Source organism: Phacochoerus africanus, chromosome 13 (genome assembly GCF_016906955.1).
Source record: "Phacochoerus africanus isolate WHEZ1 chromosome 13, ROS_Pafr_v1, whole genome shotgun sequence".
NCBI classification, from domain to species: Eukaryota; Metazoa; Chordata; class Mammalia; order Artiodactyla; family Suidae; genus Phacochoerus; species Phacochoerus africanus.
In genome coordinates, this window is record NC_062556.1 from 6,590,765 (window position 1) to 6,613,826 (window position 23,062).

General features: G+C 53.7%; 1 protein-coding gene across 7 annotated transcripts in view; it reads right to left on the reverse strand.

Annotated features, from left to right (window-relative positions):
• Positions 1-23,062, reverse strand: part of SLC7A1 (solute carrier family 7 member 1) — a 143,208-nt gene that overhangs the window by 48,805 nt on the left and 71,341 nt on the right. For 3 of the 7 annotated variants that reach the window (XM_047756339.1, XM_047756333.1, XM_047756334.1), the window contains exons 1-2: positions 18,080-18,216; positions 2,649-2,720 (exon numbers count right to left, since the gene is read on the reverse strand). The gene's annotated coding sequence lies outside the window, so the exon portion shown is untranslated. Of the gene's footprint in view, positions 1-2,648; positions 2,721-10,430; positions 11,780-17,831; positions 17,894-18,079; positions 18,217-19,559; positions 19,676-23,062 lie in introns of those variants that run through there. The other 4 variants (XM_047756336.1, XM_047756335.1, XM_047756337.1 and 1 more) reach the window with 3 other exon arrangements.

The following is a 23,062-nucleotide window of genomic DNA, read 5'->3' on the forward strand; positions in this document are numbered from 1 at the left end:
CCATTTAAGTCGGAATTTCACGTGAACAACGAATACTGGTTTAGCATAAGCCTGTCCCAAGTATCTCATAATTATGTTCCAAATACTGACTGTAAGTTTTTTTTAGTATAAAAAAAGCTATACTAAAAAAGTATCCATTGCTTATCTACAATTCAGATTTAATGGCATATCCCAATTTAACTGGGTATCCACCCAGCATTTTGATTTGCTCGATCTGGTAACCCCCCCCCAACCCTAGGCCCTCCATGCCCTGACCATCAGCCCTGAGTTCCAGACACCCTCTCTGCACAGACCTTTCCAAAGACCAGGCTCGTCAGACCAGTGAGTGATAAGGTCGCCATCTGACGAGACCCTCCATGCACGTGGAGGAAGCTTCTGCCAGAGACCCACAGAAGGAGAGTCTGCAGGACAAGGGAAAGGCCAAGAACGTGAAATGTTTCAGAGACACCAGGGGTGGGGGCTGATGACAGACCATCAGGTTGTTTCATGAGAAAAAGACTGTCTTGGGGTTATCCAGCCTTTGGACTGGACAAGCAATGAGACCCTGCTGTGTGGACCTGGGAACCCCATCTAGTCACTTGTGATGGAGCAGGATGGAGGATCGTGTGAGGAAAAGAATGTATGTGTGTATGTGTGACTGGGTCACTTTGCTGTACAGCAGAAAACTGACAGAACACTGTAAACCAACTATAATGGAAAAGAGAAAAATCACTTTAAAAAAACAAAAAGATTGTCTGAAAGTGCCCAGTTTTAGTAGGAACTTAGTTTTCCGAGGGTTGAAAACAGGTGCAAAAAGTCTGGCAGTCTCTCTCCTCGGCTTCATCATAAGCAAGTGGGTTCTCAGCCAACTGCCTGCATCTTTAGTGTTTACAGAGGATCCCACAGAATGTGCCCCATAAAAGCCAGCACTTCGGTAACTTAGGGAAGCCCTGTGGGCACCCAAGTGATGTTTGCGGAATGAATGAATGAATGAATGAATGTGTACTTCTCCAAGAAGCTGTTCTCAATGAAATCTTGTATCTCACTGAAAGTCAAAGCCCAGGGTACATCTTGCATATTCCGTGGCACTTGCCACAGCAGCGAATATTCTTTGCTCTTTAGGCAGTTTGGCACCTGAGGATTTTTCTAGTATGAAACACCAGCGTCTGTGCTGGGTCTAAACCAAACAAGTGAACAAAGACACCTGCTAGTCTACCCAGAGCAGCACGTGTTAAGATTCACAGGCACAGAGCAGAGGAGAAAGGCCACCACCTCTCAAACCAGAGCGAAGGTACTTCCAAATCCATTTTTTTCTATGTCCCTTTGTGTAACAGTTGTAGCTGTTCTTTAGTTACGGGAGCACTTAATCAAACAAACATCTGAGAACACCACAATTTTCTTATTTACACGTAAAAGTATTATTCAACCCTGTGCCAATTTCCCTTGCTCTGCCCTGGAAGAAGTCCCAAGGACGCCTCATGAAAACAAGACACTTTAGAAAAATAAGACATATTTTTTACAAGAGTACTGTGTACCTCTTCTAACTTAGGATAAACCCCGAGCTTTTTTTTTTTTTTTTTTTTGCTTTTTCAGGCCACACCTGTGGCATATGGAAGTTCCCAGGCTAGGGGTCCAATTGGAGCTACAGCTGCAGGCCTACACCACAGCCACAGCAACGCAGGATCTGAGCCACATCTACGACCTACACCACAGCTCAGGGCAATGCCAGATCCTTAACCCACTGAGTGAGGCGAGGGATTGAACCCGAGACCTCATGGTTCCCAGTCGGATTCTGCTGTGCCATGACGACAGGAACTCCCCCGAGCATATTTTGAATTTCTACAAAGAAACCTTTATTTGCATTGCTCCTGTGAATTTTCCATTCAGCATGAAAGGCACCCAATTTAGACTTTACAAACGAATGGAGCCTGGGCAAAGTGAAAGCTGTATTGAGCTTTTGGCTACATCACCTGCATCAAATAAATGTGCTCTATGCCTCTGCTGCTCCAGTTCAGGAAAGGACTGTGATGGAGGGAAAGGACTCAAGCTGAAGGTGATTATAATGAACAAGTTAAACCCAAGGATTTCTCCGCATCAAGGCCTGAAAAGCTTACATTCAAACGGAGTCTCAGGTCTCGGTTTTTCAAACTTGGCCCAAAGGAATCTCTCTCTGTCCTGATGTGGGGGACACTGGTGCCAGCTCTGGTCACCTGCCACTGCCTTGCACCTTCCAAGGCAGGACCTGCCAGCCCCTCACTGCCCATGCAGAGCTGAGGTACATTTCGCATTATTAATTTTCCCCAAACACCACTAATGCTCAATGTTTCCGAGTGTTCCTGCGAATGAGAGCACAGATTCCGAGCACTGGCAGAGTCACGGAGTCTCAAGCTTCCTGCAGGTGGGAAGAACCTCAGGACCATCTCAGGCAGACAACGTTCTAACAGCAGGAATCAGCTACCCAGTCGGGCAACTGACACAGTCTAAACATCGGGGTGAGTCACTGCTCTGTATCACTGTTTCTTAGGGTCCCAGTTCTCCCTGCGTTCTAAAGGCTGACACCAACGATTTCCATCTCACATCAAACCCACAGCGCTCCGTGGGGCTGTAGGATGTCAGGTTGGAGGGAAGCTCTTCCAGGTCATCTGCTGGGCCTGCGTCGATGGCCTTACCTGCTCTGCTGCGCAGCCTTGGAGGAGGGTCCTGTGATCTCTCCAGACAACGAACGCGCTGCGTCTAGCAACCTTAAAAAGGAAATGGAAGGATGAGAAGTGTGGACCAAGGGAATGAATGGCTACTTGGTAACGTCCACCAGGGGCTAAGGGTGCAGCTCCGGGCTGAGAGCTGGGCTTGGCCCCTCCCTCCGGCCCCAGGCAGCCCGGGAGGTGGTGACCATCTGAGGGATGCAGGTTCCGAGGCGGGACCCCAGGTCTGTCCAGCACCTCAACTTTGCTGCTTCTGCTTCCATCCAGGTGGCTCTGGGGGAGAGGAGCCCTTGGCCCGGCTGGTTACCCCCAAGGCTACAATTACCTACATCAAATGCCAGGATGAAACCTTACAACTCATCAACACAGAAACACAGATCACTTCTAGAATTCAAACACTGTTCCACACACATGTGGTCTGTTGGCCCTGGGGGTCTGCCGTGGCTAAAGGTGCAGTGACCTCGGCAGTCAGGGGGCTGCAGGTGCCCTGCGCCTCTCCCCTGCGCCACCCCCTCTCTGCAGCTGACTGTGCTCCTCTCAGCATCGGGCCAGTGACCTGGCTGGACTCGGGCTCTGACATCGTGCTCCCACCCCGCAGGGTCAGTCCGCGGGACCACATGAGCCAAATGCACATGAGCCAAATGCAGCCGCAGAGGCCACGGGGGACATGGAGAGGCGGGAGAGGCAAGGACGGGGCTCTCGCTGCAAGGAGTGTTCCAAGGGGGAGGAAAACGCCCGGGAGAGAGCCAGGGAATCTTCCAGAACTCACTTCCAAGAGGCTCCTGGTTCAGACGACAAGGCTGTGCCCACCCTGGGGTTGGACCTCACTTCCTAAGGGCCGGAGAGTGGAAACCAGACGACTCGAACGGACAGGGCGCATGAGGCACCGAGCTCGCCTGTTCCCTGAGATGCCGCGCAGCCAGGCTCCGAGAGCCAAGAACGGAAGAAAGCCTATCTCGGTCAAACCTGGCCCACTCTGGTCAAGACTCCAGTGTTTGGAGAAGCTCACAGAGCAAGCTTTGTACGCAGGCACGTCCCCCGAGAGCGTGTCCCAGATCCCCGATAAGCCCCGCTCCCGCGCGCCAGCCGAGCGGGCGCTGACGTCCTTCGTGCCCGCGCGTGCCCCCGCCCCCGCTCCTCCTGGCTTGTCGGGGACCCGCGCGGAAGGCATCGTGTGCTTTTGCTTTGTGCTGAGACAGTTCCAAGTCCCAAGGGACAAGCCCACCGCCAGCGCTGACGGTAAACCCTCACAGGGGCCTGCGGAGGCTGGAACTCAGGTCCCACCTCCCTCGGCCCGCAGCACCGCCAGGCGGCCCAGGCCGGTCACCCACTCAGCTCTCTCACCAGCGCTCCTCCATCCCTAAAGCAGAGCCAGGGCTTCTTGGGGATTTGCAGCCTAGACACCTCCCTCTCCTGTAAGACAATCCTCCTTGGGCTTCTGTCCAGAGAGCAGATATTTAAGCATCTGACCTGCGGCCGTACAATTGAAGTCTTTTTTGCGGATATGACCATTTGCCATCCTTTGTCCTCCTCTGACCCTCACATGAACTCGGTGGCCCAGGGTGCACTGCCCAGTAGGAGGGCGTGGTGTTATTACATACGCGCATCTGCATATGGAAATAGGAGAGCGCTGTCATCTCAGCCCCTGGACTACGGCACATCTAAAGGACCCTCTGCAGAATGCCCTTCGGGGGATCCTTGAAGCTGAGGCCCAGGAAAGGTGCCGGGGGGGGGGGGGGGCAGCCTCTGTCTCCAGACTGGCCCACCCCAGACGCAGACGAGGCTGCAGAGGGAACACAAGTCTGGGACATCTGCTCCGGTCGGCTATTTCTTCCTGGGAGACAGGTGATCCGTGAGCCCGGAGCCCCAGGGCTAGAAAAGTGGTGGCCCTTCAATATCCCCCATACTGGTTTCCTGTGCCAGCCCAGCCAAAGCAGCAAACTTTAAAGAGCCCTGCCCGCCCTTCTCTCTGCCCGCAGTGCCCCAAGCAGGCAGGACCCCTCCCCTCTCTCTCCCACCTTGGAGACCACCCACCGTGGACAAGTGTCTCTCAGAGGAGGCGAGGAAGCAAAAACAAGACACTGAGAAAGATTTTCCAAAAGAAGCGTGTCCGGCAGAAGACGGCTCCTTCTGGAATCACAGCCCAGGGCTTTAGCTGGGCTTTGCTGCTGCTGCTGACATGCTCCATCCTCGTTCACGCTGGCTGGGTTAACCCAGCAAGCTTGCTTTCTTTTTCCTTTGATGGGGCCTGCATATATTTTGATGTGTACAGCTGCCTAATCCTTTTGAAAAAGAACCTCTCTCAAGCTTTCTCCCTGGTCAGATGGGTGGGGGATGAAACGTCTCACAGCTGATCCCAACATGCCAAAACCTCCGCAGGAGACGCCCCACACACGCCACAGGACGCGGCTGCCCAGGAGGAAGTCCTTGCCCTTGACCATGGGTAAGCAGCCACGAGTGTTGCATCAGACCCTGAAATCCTTGGTCCAAGGCCGCTCGCTCTTCCCAGAGGCGCTCTGGGAAACATACTGGCTCTTCTGACCGTGCAAGTCTGGTGGACCGTGTGGATGCTGGTTACCAGGTGCCCCTTTTTTTTTTAATAAGAGCCACTCTCTCCTTCTGGTCACACAGATCACCGCACTCAACATTTCTGGGCTCATACAGGCTGAGTGACACTTTTCAATCAAACTCTCTATCGGCGTCCTAACACCAGACCTTCTGCTTCCTGCTCCACTAGACAATCGCTGCCCCACTCAGCGTCCACTTGCACAGTTTGTACACCAAACTGCTACACGGAGCTCTCTGGTGGCTCCAAAGTCACGGACTGTCACCTGATTCCTGTTTAGGGCTGGAAACCCCCAAGCGAGTATCCTAGTCCCATCTCTTCCGAATCCAGAAGCAGAGGACATGGCCCAGAGGGCTGGGACTTGCCCAGGGGTCACTCAGTCTGGGCTCTGCCGGTGACAAAGAGACCTCTGGACTCCAGGCCAGGTTATCTGCAGGGGAGGCCAGCCTGGGGGCACCTGGAGGAGAAGGTAGGGAGAGTCCCCAGGGGGACCTCACGGTTAGGCAGCAGGGAACAAAGGACTCTGGCCTCGCCCCTTCCATCAAGCGCCTGCTCCCCTCCTGTCACCACAACTGACTCCCAGAACATTCATAAACACCCCTGTCCCACAGGTCACCTGTCATCACGTTCAGACAATCCACTAGCAGGCGGGAGGTGCATCCCCTGGGTTGCGGGGGGTGCCCTCCTCCTTTATAGGCACTCTGCACACCTGAACACACAGCACAACGTCCTCACTGGCTGCTTTGCTGAACTATAAAGTCATGTCCCCTTCAGCGCATGGATGCTCCCTCTCTGCCAAGGTGATGGGGTGGGAAAGCAGAGGGACCATTCATGGGCCCAACCGCAAGGGCTCACCTGTGTAACTCGCTGCTCATCCCAACACCTGCCGAGACAGACAAGGGCCAAGTTTCTCGAGACAGGAACATGTAAGAACGGTGACTGTAAAATACCCTCTACAGTCCTGCATGAGGCGCCGTGAATTCAATCTGATTTTCCCCAAGACACAATGCCGTGGTGGGATTTCATAAAGCAGTACAGGCAGGATGCAAAATGCAGAAGCTACCCAAGGCCCCGTGATCACCACTGCCCTCCACGGCCCTCCAGGAAGGTCTGGTCTTGGCTCACAGTTTTTTACAGAAGTGCTCACAAGCCCCGAATTCTAAAGAAAAACGCAATCGCTGTTTCTGTGTACGATTTAACAGGGAGCCTTCCACTGAGCAGATGAATTAATGAACCAGATGACACAGTCACAACAAAACCCAGTACACGTGAACGTAATAACATGGCACTCCCGTCACTTTGCCCTCTTCACTTCCCTGGTGAGAAGGAACATTTAGATGACGGAATTTCAGAGGACTCTTGGGCATCTCCAGAGCATAAAGTGGGGCGTGCCACCGCCCGCAGTTTTGCAGATGGGGAAGCTGAGGCAGGGCTGCAGGTGGCCCACACACGTGCACATGGACGACCTGAGGCGGCGGTGGCTGGTCTCCTTCTGGGCTGTCCTGTCCCTTCTTGCTGCCGGGCCTTGGCTATCGCTTCTCCCCGCTGGGAGCTCCACCTCCAGGCCTGACCGACCACTTCCGATCTGCAGTTGGTGGCAAACGGATAACCAGGCTGGTGGGAGGTGAACGGCCCCAGGCCCCTCCCACCCCGAGGGCATGAGGTAAACAGCCTGGGGACAGCAAGCACTCAGGTTCCGGAAAAGACATCTTTTGAGCATCTACCCCACTGGGCACTGCTCTGGGCCCGGGGGCCACCAAGGGGACCACAGCTGGGCCTGGCTGCAAGGGGCATGCAATCCCCGGTGGCTGAGGTCTCCTTGACCTGGTGCAGGTGCCAGCAGTTTGACAGACGCCAGTTACCGCAAGCGTCCTGAGCTGGCAAGACATTCGGCCCCAAACCGGAAACAGCTGTGGGAGGTGCGCATGCCCCCCCCCCCCCCCCCCCCCCGCTCCCAGGTCTGTGTGCACACACCTGTCCAGGTGGTTTAGACACTGAGCTCTGACTTCAGGATGTGACAGGCACTATTGCATCAGGCAGATCAAACGTCCTGCTTACTCAGATGCCTCTTCTCCATCCTAACTGTGGCCCCTGCTGTCACATCTGGCCCAACCCCTATGTGTGCTCCCCCTGAGTGTGCAGTCTGTACCCGCAGGTCCTCTCGAGAGCATGGTCCAGACGGAGCAGGGGGGCGGCCCTCGGGCACACGCGTAATAAAGCCAACCACAGCCAGGGCAGTTCCAGAAATCTCCAGAGTCATCACTCGTTTGAACAAAGCATCAGAGTGGAGGCTGCGCTCCTCTCCCCCTGTCCTCCCCCCCAGGGCCTCTCCAGGGCAAGATGGCATTTCCATCCGTGCAGAGCTACACACCTTGCTGGAGAGGCCCCTGCGAGGGGGTGGGGGCAAGAGCCAGCAGCCCCCTAAGAGGCCCCAAGCTTCCACCCACCCAGAGGCTCTCCAGGGTGATTCAGCGAGAGCTCTGCTGGGGGCAGTATGTCCTCTCCACTCACTGCCCAAGAAAGTCAAGGTGGCAGGCAATGCCCGCGTCGTGACTCATTGGCCCACAGACTACGAGGCTCTCAGTAATTAGGCCTGAATCCCAGCACAAATTACACCTGATAGTTTTCCAAAATTCTGATCGCATCAAACTCTGGGATTAGCACAACATTCCTCCCCATTCAGTACAGATGACTCAAAGAATTAACAAGTGATCTTGCTTGATATTGCCAAAGATTGCCCTCTAGGGAAAAATAAATGTCTTCCAACAAGAGTTAAAAAAAAAAAAAAAAAAAACTAGCTGCTAAAAATGTGAGGTTATAGATTTATGTGGGACATGTTATGCAATTATAATTATAGATTATCCTCTGTTTCACACAGTGTTAACATACATAACAGCATAAAATCAAGTTCATGAGGATTCTTCCCACAAACCAACAACAGTGTGATGGTAATAGCTGTAACTTACAGATGAATTTTGAAAAGACTATAAATTAAGACTCAATTCTTAACAATAAATTTATTAAGGAACATAGTAAATAAAAGACGTTACAAGAAACAAGGACAGATACTTGTATGCTGTTTCAATAAACGAGATGATTTATCTTGTTCTAATTCTGTGGTCCCTGCACTCCTGTTCCATAGAATCAGTTCCCCTGATTTATAATGGTTTTAAAGTTATACACACAGACTTGTTACTTAAGGAATATTTATTTTCTAAGAAAAAAAAAATCAAACACTTCTCGAATAAGATTTAAAATTACATAAAATCCACGCAACCATTTCAAGAACTATCTAATGATATGCTTGCTGTTGGTAATATGATGTTTTCAGTGCCCTGTTCAATTTAAATCCATCAGACAGCAGAGTCCAAAAATTAGTATTTCTATTAGCGCATCCTTCTGCTCACAAACCCTCCACGCTGAAGAGAAGGCACGCCCTTCAGATGGGCTCTTCCTCAAATGACAATGAATAAAGAACGACCACAAAAAGTCCAAGTGCTACGATGAACAAATGTCTGGGTCACGGCTGAGAAACAATCGCACACAGCCTGGCCACCTTCAGGACGGCGGCGCAGGAGGGCAGCTGAGGCCAGAGCTGCCCAGGTTTGGGCCAGCAGAAACCACACGGGGACTTGAGACGGGTCCTGCCCGGTGCCCCTATTTGCCTTCTGGAGAATCACCACAGAGCATAACGTCCACTTTAGCCAGAAACCCTCAATTACTGCCAAAAGAAACCTCCTCCCTCCGACTGGCTTTGTCCAACCCGGTGTGGAGAGAGAACGCCTCCTGTGTTGTCTGGCGAATGTGAGATTCAGGACACCACAGAGGAGGGAAGGTGACGTGCAGGCCAGCACGCCCAGGGCCAGCTGTGTCTGCAAGCGGTGAGTCGCCACCAGGACTTTTGCAATGCAACAGAAGGGGGGGAAATTTTCCGAGTACCCTGCAGGTGTAAGAAGGAGGCTTGCCGGGGAGCAAGGCTCATTTTAGTCTGTGTGTCATTACACGGGTCTCTGGGTGCGCTCCTGAGCACAGTGTCAGTTCATTTCCTAGTGTGGACCGAAGCCCAGGAGGCTGCGGGCCGCCACCCTCGGGACAGCCCTCCCCCAGCAGAGCCCCGAGGAAGCCTTCCCAGGGGGAGCTTCTAGAATCCTGCGAGCATCAGGCGCTGAAGCTTAAGTGCCTGCGTCCTTCTGAGGGAGAAAGGAAACCATCTCACCAGGGAGAAGCTCAGGCTGCGAGGCGAAATCCCTGAGACCAGGGCCCTTGTCAAGGCCACCCTACGATGCCCCCTAAGAGGCTGTGTTTCTAAAGAACTTTCTAAATCAGGAAAAGGGCCATGTACAGCCTCCTAGTGTGTCTTGGTGGCAGCGTTTGAAAATGAGAAATCCTGGGCAAATCAGGCAAAGCCTTTGCTCAACAGGAGAGTCAAGCTGCGACAGTGGGACACTAGCAGCGTCTTAGCCATCGAGCAGCCTTGACCAACCCGTCTATTAAGGTGCCTCGTAACCAACCCAGGAAAAGCCATTGATCCTGATTACTCTGATTTCAACAGGACCCAATTATGCCAAAACTAGAGCCGTCACTCACTCACTCAGGACGGTTTGTATCAAAGTACAAAAGGCAATACATGTTTACACCAAAAAAATTAAAATAAACCCCAGATCGAGATGCTGGGGCAGAATGACCACAGAAACTTTAAATAATTTATTGTTCCTCCTACTTGCCAAAATGTTACTATTTAGCTCAAAGACATCCCCTCCCCTTCAAAATATATTGTTATTTCACTAATTATGAAAGCATCCATTCACAAATACCTGGTGGGCACTAAGGCAGATGCTCCACACCCAGCAGTGAACAAAGCAAAGCTTGATCTTAAGGGTTTCCTTTCTGTGCAAATACATGTACCCCATCTATCAAGATAAACGTGAAAATGGAAAGGGCATCCAGGTTTTTTTCACTTTTAATAGTAAAGTTTCTCCCAAAAGATCAAGTGTTCCCTGAGAATACCACTTTTATCGGCTACATGATATTCCATCGTGGATGGTGTCATAACTTACCCAAAAGACATTTCTAAACACTCCCCACGTGGTAAAAACACAATGAGAGAGACAGTTAATTAAGCACAGCATGCCAGACCCAGATTTAGGGCCATAAGTGGGAAAAAGAGGAAGCCCCGACCTTACCTATGACGGACCAGGACAGGGGACCTCCACACAGTCACAGCTTCCCCGCGAGCCACGGTTTGGCCTAATGTGTGCATCTCATTTTATAAGCCCCACGCCCTCTTTGATCCAAGAGAACATTGTCTGCACAGAACAATACGTTTTCATTTCAATTTCCCTTCTTTTCAGGAAAGGAAATGTTTGCACTTCAAAGGGCTTCTTTGAAGAGCAGCCTCCAGTCCTGGCCCGTCCAGGTTAGGAGTTCCGTGGCCCAGCGGGGCGTCCCGTCTGGGCGGCTGCCCAGCGCAGGCCCGGTCCAGGCCAGCGCCTTCCAGGAGGGGTCTGGGGCAGGAGGAGGGAAAACAAACATGGAAAAGTACTTGAGGCTTTTGATCGTGACCTTCAGAGGCCCTTTTCCACTCAACAGTGTGGGATTCACAGCTCGGGGAAACTGAGGTGCTCACGAGGGGAGCCGGGGACGCGGCCAAGGCAGCTCCGAAGGACAAAACTGTTCCAGAAACCAGCCTCCCCCAGCGAGGACCCCTGCCGGGCTGGGAAGAAGGGAGACCCCTGGGTACTGCGGGTGATGACAAAGGGGACGGCTTCGACAAGTGGAACATGGGAGCCAGAGCCACACGGCACGCAGTGGTCTGCAACCTGCCCCCGGGAACCGGTGGGCAGCACGGTCGCTAGCAGAGAGTACGATTCAGAGTCTGGAATTCTTCCCCTTACCGGTCCACTGGCCCGCCGGGAGGGGGCCCAGAGGCTCTTAAGTGGAAGAAATAACCACGAGCGACTCTCCAAGACGACTGATGTCTCCACCGAGGCCTGGGCTTAGCCTAGGAAGCCAGGGCTGCGCGTCAGACAAGAGAGGACCTGCCATGTTTCCTTTCAGGTCTCAAACAAGTTCTGGGGATTTCATAACGATCTCCACCCATCCCCACCCCAAGAGGGTGAAGCTGGCCTGCTCAGGTGGGCAACGGCCTGGGGGGTGGGCGGGGCATGAAAGGCGGATGCTCCAGACCTGGCACCTGCTGCCCCTGAGGCCCCAGGCCTCAGCACGGGCTCCTGCCCTCCGTGCTGAGGGCACAGGTCTGAGTGACCAGGTCACCCACCCTGCAAGCACGTGAACCTGGCCCGGCGCTCAGCCACCACGTGGCCATCCAGAGAGTGTTTCTTTTCTCCTTTTACTTTCTTGTAGTTTCCAAATTTTTTACAATGTGTATTCTAACTTTAAGAACCATTTTTTCTTTTTTATTTATTTTTTCATTTTTTACTTTTTAGGGCCACACCTGTGGCATATGGAGGTTCCCAGGCTAGGGGTCGAATCGGAGCTGTAGTCACCAGCCTACACCAGAGCCACAGCAACGCGGGATCCGAGCCACATCTGCAACCTACACCACAGCTCACTGCAACACCGGATCCTTAACCCACTGAGCAAGGCCAGGGATCGGACCCGCAACCTCATGAAAGAACCATTTTTTCTTAACGAGCCTGGTGAGACAAAAATAATCAGACCACGGTTCCACTGAAAGAGCCTCTCTCTCAAAAAACTTACATATATAAGGACATTATACACATTACATGTATGAGGACATTATCTGGACAGCTGAAAGAGGGGTGAGGACTGCGGACTAGACGACTGTGTCGCACGGACATCACACGTCCTGATTTTGATGTCACACCGTGGTCACGTAAGAGAATGTCCTTATGCTTGGGAAACACACCGAAGCCTGTGGGGTAAATACAGGGGCCTGACGTCTCAGACTAGCTCTCAGATGGGCCAGGAAAAAAGCGCGTGTGTTCAGACAGATCAACTGAGCGACAGACCAGAAGGAGCAGAACGGAAACCAGTGAGTTTGTGAAAACGGAGGAGAGCTGCTTGTAACTCCTGGGAGTTTTCTTTAAGTTGGACATGTCACCCCCAAAAAGCCGAACGAGCACAGGAAGACAGGAGAGAGGCAGGAAGGGGTGGAGAGGCTTCCCCACTCCACCTGTCAGCACCCAGGGCCTCTCCTCGGGGCCAAGGCCATGGCCGGGGGGCCCTGCCGCGTGCAGTCTCTCCAGGGAGATGGCCTTGCTGCTACCCCAGCTGGGCAGCCCCCAGCCCCGCGTTTGGAGGGTGGCCCTCCCCACCTCCCTCGCTACAGAAACTGGCCAAGTAAAGACCCAGGCAGGACGACTACAGCCTCTGGCCTCGAGGTTGCAGGGGCGGGGGGGTGGGGTGCCCCGGGGAGTGCTGCAAACAAGGCCCAGCACAGGGCCCTCCCCAAAAGCGGGGGGGGGGTCGCCCAGAAATGATGAGGCAGATGAACGAAGCAGGGCTCCCGTGGCCTGGGCAGGAAGTTCCACGTCCAGAGGCTCTGGTGAAGCCAATGCCAAACCACTGACCCAGAAAGAACGCGGCCCAGCCTCTGCCACACACCCAGCGCCTGGCTCTGGCAACTGGCCAGCACAGCTGTCCCCAGAACACCTGAGCTCCAGCTGTGCCAGGAGCCCAGGGCACTGCTGCGGGGGCTCAGAGGGGTAAAGCTGTGCTCAAAAACATCAGGGCAAATGGAGAAAGCAAGCCGGGTGCCGTCCTGCGGCAGGGAGCCGGCTCTGCACCTCTGAGACTCACACAGATCAGAGGGGCCCGGGGCCCAGCATCTCCAGGTGTATGTGTTCATCTCAGGTGCACAGGCTGTCAGAACACGGTCAAAGGCGGCCGGAGCCCCAGCACAGGTGTCAGGACTCCAGAGCCAGCAACCACCCCCCCCCCCGGGGGGGGAGGGCTCGCTCGGCCACTTTCTCCCTACCCCGAGCCCGTTGGCAACTTGTGTCACTTCTCAGGGCCTCCATCTCCCTATTGGCCAAACAGCAGTACCAGCTTCACGGGGCGTCTGAGAATAAAATGAAACACGCCTCTGCGAGCACTAACACGTGCTTGCAGTCTTGACCTTACTCAGCCCCAGGGCCTCTCCCCTCCTTCCCACTTGGTGGAAGAGGCTTTGGTTAATGGTACTTGGTGGGCAGATAAGAAGATACGGAGAGACTATTTCCAAGCTGACCCTAAAAGGTCACCCCAAGCCTCTTCTTGGGCAGGAAGATGATGGTGACAACAGGGCGACGAAACGCCAGTAGGACAACATTTGCTCCCTTCCCCTCACTGCTGCCCCCAGCGAAGGGCCCCCACCCGACCCCAACACATGAGGGGACCAACATTACGAGGGGACCATCCATCAAGGAATGGATGGGAAAAGGTGGGAAAGGGAGATAGCCCCGGGTGTTTAAACTCAAAGCCGTGAGGGTAATTTGGACCAAATGTCTGGAGTCAGGACAGATGAGGGCAGACACTCCTCTAAACACACAGAGACACACATTCTCATCCGCATGCACGCACACACGCACACGCAGGCAAGCACTGAGAATGGGCCGAGAGCTCTGCTTCCCAGAGGGGTGAGCAGGGGCTGAACCCCAGGGGGTGAACCTGAGACCTGAAGGACCCTGCCTCCCCCCAGCCTGGCACTGCACCAGCCCGCCCCACGCAGACACAACTCCAAGGGGAAGGACCTGTATTTTAACACCTTGACAAAAAAGGAGAGCAAAATAAAATTGGAATAGATTGTTTTTCTCCACACCTAAATCAAAAAACCGAGCTTTCTTTCTGGTATAATAGGTAACATTTAAGTTAAGAGCTTGGTACGTGCCAGAAGCTAGGTCAAGTGCATAACGTTGGACCATTGCCTCATTTAAATCCTCTCAACCCTATAAGGTAGGCACCAGAAGCCAGGTATTATGCAACAATATGGGAAAGAACTGCGACGTGGCTCTGAGAAATACCTTAGACGAGGCACTTATCCAACGAGCGGAGCCCACTCTGGGCATCCCCTTCCACCCGGCCTGGAGCAGAGGTGGCCCCCGGGCCGCAGGGCCACCAGAGGGTCCCCGCCGGAGGGTCCCCGCAAGGCAGAGCTCACTGTGCCCAGAGCACGAGCGGAGAGTGAGGTCCCCTCCTACGCACACGGGAGAACATCTGCTTGTTCTCACAGCTAAGAACCTCATCTGCATGAATATTCTGAGGAAAGCACTGGGCAGGAATCACAATGCTAAGGGCACAACTGCTTCCAGAGGGGAAAGGTGACTCAGGAAACGGGGAGACGCCGTGGAAAGACGGTCCCACCAAGCAAAGGACATTTATTCTCCCACCTCCACGCGAATCCACCCCTCGGTCACCTCCGAAGGTTTCCCTGATTTTGATTTCTGGTTGTCATTATCCAAAGAGCAGCCTGGCAACAGAAAGAACTTACTTCGTAAAGAAAGAATCGCAAAGTATTGACTTCGTACCGTAATTCTTCCCTGCAACTCCACGCACGCCACGGTTATTAGCTTCGCTATGGAGAGGCCGAGAGGGACGCTTCTGCAGTTTACAGGCAGACCAAGAGCAAGTCTCCAGGGTCCCGGCACGACAGGACCTTCTGGAAGCTGCACCGGAGCCGGCAGCAAAGCCCGGGCTTCAGAAGCCTCGGGAGGCGCCGGGACTGCCTGCCCTCGACTCCCAGAAGCAGCGAGCCTGCTCCCGGGCGACGACCCCGGGCTGCACGGACGCTGCACAGGCTCTAGGTCCACACAGCGCTACCTCCGGCCGTGGGGGGTTCGTTCACCACATCTACCGCGTGGCAGTCCCCGCTGCTAATGACAGTAACCAGAGGAAAAGCCAAACGAAAGATGGGGGTGTGGCGGGATGGGGACCTCATGCCAGAATCTATTCCAAGGAGCGACGCCGTCTTTCCCGCAGCCTGGGTCCTTCCGATGAACAAATGAGACTCACCTTGAGCGAATACAAGTATTGACTTTCAAAGCTGCTCTGGAGTCGGGGGGTGGGGACGGGAACCATGGAGAAAAAAGGGACGCTCTCCCACGGGACTGATAATCTGCCACGAAAGTCACTAATCTACTTTGACTACAACTTTTACGGTGGGCACAGCCTTGACCTGGGGGCCAATGCCTGTGGCCTCAAGCCCCAGAAACCCCAGGAAGGCAAGGTGTCCTGAAAGCCAGGAATGAAAAAGCAGGCACACCCACCCCACTAAAGGTGGGTGTTAGTCCCCCCTAAGCCTGGGGACAAGCCACGACCACATGCCCACCGGAGGGCGCTGGGGAGCCCCAGGAGGCTGCAGGCACCCAGGGGTCCGGCTGAGGGTGAGGAGGCACAGCTGGCTAATGGGGCAGGTGGCTGCAAAGCCTCGCTCAGTCCTGTCCCTGGAAGATGGAAGTCAGCTGTGACTTTTCAGAAGTTCTCCCCAACATGCTGCCTCCTCAGCCTCCCCCCCCTCACTAACACAGCAGCTCCACCCTACCTGGAACCACCTTCCGCCTCCTGCACACCCTACATTGGAATCCACGGGCCACGTGCGGGGCGCCAAATCCACAGATGGAGCGTGCACCCCAGCCTGCAGGTGGGGCAGATCTCCACCAGCTCACGTGCCTGTCGTGCCCAGCCCGGCCCAAGCTGCCGTCAGGTCTCTCTCAGAGATGACACATGGCCATTACTCTCTCTCTCGTGCAGGAATCTGCAGAACCTGGGTTTTATTCCAGACTTAAGTCACGCATCTCTGAACTGGCCTCCCTGCTTCTACGCCTGCCCCCTCATGTCTTCTCTGCACCGTGTCTGAAGTGACCCTTCAACTCCAGGCCAGCCTCCCACCACCCACTAGCCTCAAGGAGAGGAAAAGCAAAGTCTTCTCTGCCCACGGGACCTGCCCTCAACTGGAACAGACAGGGGTGAGTGCCCCGGGCTGGAGGGGACAGCCACACAGAGCTACACCAGGGCCTGGCCACCGGGACTCAGAACCAGGTGGTGGGTGGACATCTCAGATGATGCCCTGGCCACACCACTCCGGGGTCAGAGGAAAATGTTTGTCTCCATAACAAGGGTGCACTTATTCCTGCTTCAAATTCCTCTCTGGGATTAATAAGCCAATACCTCCAAATACATAGTTAATAACAAGAGGGATTAATTGAATTAGACATAATGCTGGGCCCTCCAACATAATCACATATTTTTACTGGCCTTAGTAGGAAAGAAACTACAGACTAGAACAGCCGGTAAACATGTCTTTAATTCCATCAAAGAATGGAAGGTTCTATCAAATATAATTAACATGTGTCTTAAAATTCAAGCTCCCCGAGGCCAGCAATCCTGTCAAGCCTTTTTTCCTTTAAAGTAGACAATTACATGCGTAAGAGCACCCATGTGGCTCAATCCAGATTTAAACTGAGCACATGTCTGATCTCTATTAATTCTTGTCCTATCTTTTTAGTCAAAACTCCTTTGATACCCTTTAAATTTTATCTATAATAATGAAATATGATCTTAATATATTAAACCTTTAAAAACCATTTTAATCAATTGCTGACTTTGTTCCCCAAAGTTCCTGACTCTGCGACTTAAGATCTTTTGTTTTAATGACAGAAGGGTTTGTTCATACAGAAATAATAATTTCCACTGAGACCAACTAAAAATATCAGGGGGATAAATGTATCATGGTTTCCTATTATTTTAACACGACAGTAAATGGCAAGACACGATTACGATAAATCCCAAATAAATTATAATTCAAATTAAACACAATTAGGAAATGCAGCCAGAGCCCAACATAACAGTTCTCCTGGTCACATTTTAAAGAGCTTATTTAAGAGAAAAAAAGGTGAGCTCTGGCAAGTGTATTTTTTTCTGCCAGAAGGCACTTGTCCGGCTAGCCTAATCAAGTTACACAGGACTCTATCTGGTTCCCACAGTCACCAAAAAGAGGAAGGAGCGAAAATAGCACGCGGTAGTAGTACTACAGAACGACTGCTGCTGTGTACACACAGGTTTTAGAATGACGGCGTGACCTGCCTGGCCTGGGGAGTTTTCTGCTACGTAGAAAGGAACACACGGAAAATAGGTTGCCTTGGTGAAGCCGGAAGAACTTCGTTCCCCTCCAACCCATCTGGAAGTATTGAAGCACCAAGCCTTTAAGGGCCCAATTGGGTCACAAGGAAGCCCACCCGGGGCGGGGAACTTCCCCTAAATAACCCAGGGGAATGCGGATAAGAGGTGCAGGCCAGCCGTCCGCGTCCGGGGGTCCAGGGAGGTGGGCGCCGCGGCCGGCGTGCGGCGTGGGCGGCGCCGGCCCGGCCGGCCACCTGCCGCAGGACCACCCTCCAGCCACCCGGCGGGCTTCCGACCCGCGGCCGATGACACATCGTGGACCTCGTGGCGGGGCGGGGTGCTCCGCTCCGCGCCATGTAAGGGAAGGTCTCCGGATGCCTGCCGGGCCCGTGCCTGCTCCCCACCCCCTGCCCACCGCGACCACCCCCACGTCCCCGCGCCCGGGTGCCCGGCAGGGAGCGCGGGGCCGGCATCCCCTAAGCGCCAGGTCGCCCACGTTTACTCACTTGGTGTTGCATCATGCACCACGCCGCGCCTTCAGGGAACCAAAATGGACTCCGTGGCAGAGACAACCGCATGGGCACCGGCCCCGTGCGGCACCAGCCACCCGGCCCCCGCCCATCCAGAGGGATACCAACGCCCCTGCCCGGGATCCGCGCCGCCCTCCTGCGGCCCCACGCGGCGCCGGGATTCCCCCGCAAGGTGACCCGGAGCGGGGCAGCTGCCCCGGCGCCGGCGGAGGCCAGGCACTTACCCGGCTGGCTGGCGGGCGGCGGGATGCGGGCAAGACCCGGACTGGACCCACGCACGAGCGGCCGAACTGACGGACGTTCAGATGGAAGCGTGGCCGGACTGACGGACGCTCGGGCGGAGATGCGGCGCACGGGGAGCAGCAGCGCGAGTGGGAGCTCGGGTAACGGACGCCGGGCAGCCGCAGGCCCCGCTGGCAGCTGACTGGCGGATCACACCTGCCCGCGCCGACTGAATGGAGAGTCGAAGGCGGGCGGGATTCGGCGCCGGTTTCATCAGCCGCGCCCCGCGCCCGCCCCCCGCGCCCGGCCGCCCCGGCCTTCTTGCCCGCGTCACCGCCGGGCACCAATGGCAGCGCGGCGCGGTGGCGGCTCCGGGCCCGGGCGGTGGGAGGGGCGGGGCGGGGGGCGGGGCGCGGCGTCTTCGCGCGCCCCGCGCCCCAACCTGGGATTCCCCCGCCGTGGGCGGTGCCTGCCGCCGCCGAGGCGGTCGCCCCGCCCGTTTGTTGCTATTCCCTCCGCCAATCCCAGCCCGCCGCCCGACCGCATCCCCAGGTCCCCGCAGCCACCACCGCAGGCCGGGCCCGCGTGGCCCCTGGACCGCCCTCCGGACCGGTGCTAGCAAGCGGCCAGTTTGCTTCTTCTAAGACTAAGAGACGGGGAAGGCGCTTCAAGGGTGGTTGTTTTTTTAATTATTATAAATCTTCGTTCTTTATCATTGGAATATTTTATTCCTCTTCCCTTATTTTCATAAATAACTTATCCTTGCCCCTCTTCAGGAAGGGCCGGAAGCCTGAGCCTGCCTGTGCCCTGGCGGTAGGACGAGCACCTGGCTGGCGGGCAAGTCACAGCGACTACTTCCGGAGCTACTCCCCCAGAGGTGGCAGAAACTGTAGCAGGAGTCCACAGTGCTTATCGCACAGGCTCCGTCATTGCTGTCTCTCTTTGCTCCAAAAAACCAAGCAAGAACCACAGTCTTTAGAGATCCAGTAACCTGTGACATGAGAGGTAGGTAGGTCATAGATTAATCCTGCCAGCCCCCTCTGTAACTTTGTAGGAAAACAGGAAAAACGATAGCCCATTGTCCACTCCTTTGAATCCCCTCCACACCTCCTGCCCGCTTCCGCACCCCTCAGATTTCCTTGGTCAGTGATGGGGGCTCATTGTCAGCCACTGGGTTTGGCACTCTTGGAATTACAGTAGCAGTTTGTAAAGCCTATAATTGCAGGGTGCTGGCTTCAGAAAACGTTTTAATGAACACACAGAAATGGGCTAGTATTTGCAAGACACTTTGAACAATGCTTGACCTTATAATAAAGAACTATATATGCCTTATTTTAAAACAATGAGTTTCAGCTGTATATCATTTCAACCGATGAATTGATGCTCTCAAGTTGCTTTCAGAAGGTCTCCTGTGGAGGCTTTTCCTGAACCCCACACAGCTTCCTCAACCCTCTGACCCAGCCAGCCGTCAGAGTATCTCACCTTAGGAAGCCTGGTGTGATTCAAGGCCCACCAACTTCGTCTTTGCACTTGATCTGGATTTGAATCTGAATTCTACCACTTCAGTCGCGGTGTGGTTTTCTGCAAGCTATTTCACCCTGTTGGGAGATTATAAACTTCATATTCTTATCAAAATATCCCTCAGTGCTCAAAATATGACTGCAGGATTTTCTTTAAAAGACTCTTGGAGGTAAAGTAGAGTGTGGTAGATTATCATGCTCTGCGTGGGCAACACGGAGAGGGAACACGGAGTTAATATCTGTAAATTCGGCCAGCAAGTGTTCCGAGTCCTGCTGGGCAGATGGGTAGAGCTTAACCAAGGAGGCTTTCAGCAGTCCCACCAGCAGGATTCGCCTTCAGAAAGACCATAGGAGGCTCTCCCTGACAAGGCCTGGAAGCAGCAACGTCCTGGCAGAAAAAATTCAGTGTGAACCAGGAAAAATAATATGATACCCAAGGTCTCAGCAAAAAGTTAGGAAAACAGAAAAAGCTGAAAGAAAAAAAAAAAAAGAAAGAAAGAAAAGCCTGGCTGAGTGTTCTAAGTTACGCTAAATTTCAGGCAGGTTAGGATTCACATTGTAGGTCTAGAGGGATCATGAGTGACCGGCAACCTCGCTGAGAATCAAAGGGCAATGGAGCCGTGATGCCAAAGACAATTAAAGAAGGAGACGCTGGAATTTAGACCCTAAAAGCACTTGTGTGTGTCCCCTTTTAAGACATACTGTATGATGCCAACTTCTGGTAAAAGCAAAATCATGGAGACAGTAAAAAGATCCGTGGTTGCCAGAGGCTTGTGGGGGAAAGGGGCAGAGGGATGAATAGGTAGCACATGGAGGATTTTTAGGGCGGCGAAACTGCTCAGTGGTGCTGCACGCGGGATAAGTAAGGCATATATTTGTCCAAATCCATAGACCATCCAACCCAAAGACTAACCTTTAATGTAAACGATGGAATTTAGCTAATAATAGCATGTCAACCATTGAGTCATCAAGTGTAGCAAATATACCATAATAATTCAGGAGGTTAATACTGGGGGAGACTGGGTAGGGGGCAGGGTGTATATGGGAACTCTCCATACTTTCCCCTCAGTTTTTCTGTGACTCTAAAACTGCTTGTAGAATGTATTATATTAACATAGAAATATCTACACACGTAAAGAACCTGGCAGAAATTTACATAGAGCAAGTACCCAGTTAACCACAGTTCTGGTCAAGCAGATCAAGGCGATGGGGCCGCTCCCTAGTCTAAAGTGTTTCCAGGCAGTGTTCTCGTAGGCGAGGCGTGTGGCTCTAGGGTCAGAGAACACAGCTTCGGCTCCTGGCCGTGCACCTTCGAAGCCGCATACGCCCGGGCGCGTTATTTCAGCTTTCTCCAGAGTTCACTTTCCTCATCTCTAAGACAGGGATTGTCGTGCCCGGGCTGAACAAATGACCACGTTCTTATAAAATACCAAGCACCGTACCTGCCACATAACAGATGCCCAGAGAACATCGGGATTAGCTCTGGCGCCAGGCTGGTGTCATTTCAGGTGGGGTCACCCGAAAAGCATGGATGGGGCATTTCTTCTTCCACAGGAAAGGCGTGGGGTTTTTTTGTTTTTTTTTTTTTTGTCTTTTTGCCTTTTTTCTAAGGCCGCTCCTGCAGCACATGGAGGTTCCCAGGCTAGGGGTCAAATCAGAGCTGTAGCCACCGGCCTATGCCAGAGCCACAGCAATGCCAGATCCAAGCCGCATCTGCGACCTACATCACAGCTCACAGCAACGCCGGATCCTTAACCCACTGAGCGAGGCCAGGGATCGAACCCGCAACCTCATGGTTCCTTGTCAGATTCGTTAACCACTGAGCCACGATGGGAACTCCAGTAAAGGTGTGTTTTTTGGTTTTTGGGTTTTTTTTTTTGTCTTTTTTTGCTATTTCTTGGGCCGCTCCTGCGGCATATGGAGGTTCCCAGGCTAGGGGTCGAATCGGAGCTGTAGCCACCGGCCTACGCCAGAGCCACAGCAACGCAGGATCCGAGCCGCGTCTGCAACCTACACCACAGCTCACGGCAACACCGGATCGTTAACCCACTGAGCAAGGGCAGGGACCGAACCCGCAACCTCATGGTTCCTAGTCGGATTCGTTAACCACTGCGCCACGACGGGAACTCCTAAAGGTATGTTCTTACAGCCAGACAGTGTTGCAGGAAAAGGCTGTCCGGAGTTGGCTGAGTGCTAAGACCTCACAGTCCTGCTTCCCTGGGGGTCCAGGTCAGGGGTAAGGGACATAGTTGTCACCACATTCTCCAGACGACCTCTGCTGTGACCTGGCCAGCTCCTTCTTGTCATTTGGAACCGGCACCGTTCCCTTTTCTGGGAGCTTCAGCTCTTGTCCCTCCCAACCTCCCCTCGCAGCATGTTGGAGACACAGCCATCTGTGGGACCCTCAGCAGGTGGTTGAGCTCTCTAGGCCTCAGTTGCCTCATGCAAACAGTGGGATATCTGGAGTTTCCATTGTAGCTCAGCCAGTTAAAGACCTGACGTTGTCTCTGAGGATGCAGGTTCGATCCCTGGCCTCCCTCAGTGGTTTAAGGATTCAGCATGGCCACAAACTGCAGCGCTGATTGCAGATGCAGCTTGGATCTGGCGTTGCTGCGGCTGTGGTGTAGGGCAGCAGCTGCGGCTCCGATTCAGACCCTAGCCCCGGAACCTCCATATACCGCAGGTACAGCCTCAAAAAGAGAAAATGAAGAGGGACATCTAGTGAGTTAAGAGGCCCCTGTGCGGTGCCTACTGCTCATTATTACTATAATCATCAATAATTTTCACCTAATTCGTGCTCTGCTGATACAAGGAGAAACCAGAGGAATGATTTCATCGGTGCTTGTTTGTTTATTTTTGTTTTAGGGCCGCGCCCAGGGCATATGGCAGTTCCCAGGTTAGGGGTCGAATCAGAGCTGCATCTGCTGGTCTGTGCCACAGCTGCCCACTGAGCAAGGCCAGGGATCGAACCCAAGTCCTCATGGACACTAGTTGGGTTCATTACCACTGAGCCATGACGGGAACTCCCATCAGTGCCTGTTTTATTCCTTGACTCCTCAGAGGCCTGGAGGGGATAAAACCCCCAGGAACAGTGGTATTTACAGGTTTTCACTGTGAACTAAGGGCATCCCCCTAGTTGACAAGCTGATAGCAACTTGCCACGGAGACCTTATGCAAAGCGTTTGCTCTAAGTCAGAGCCTGGGCGGCTGTCGCTCAGACGGAGGCTGCTCCCTGGAGCAGGCTTTCTCACTCTGTCCGCTGGTGAGTTTGCAGCCCGGCAAAGCCTTGTACTCGCAGGATGATGAGCACGACCCCTGGCCTCTACGTGCTAGATAGTGGTTGCTCCTCTCGCATGCAGAAATGTCTCCCGGCAGCCCTGGAAGGTGAAAATCGGCCCCCTTGGAGAGCCGCTGGCCTAGGGGGAGCATCTGATTGCCTTGCACTGGGTTGACTGTGTTCTCCGG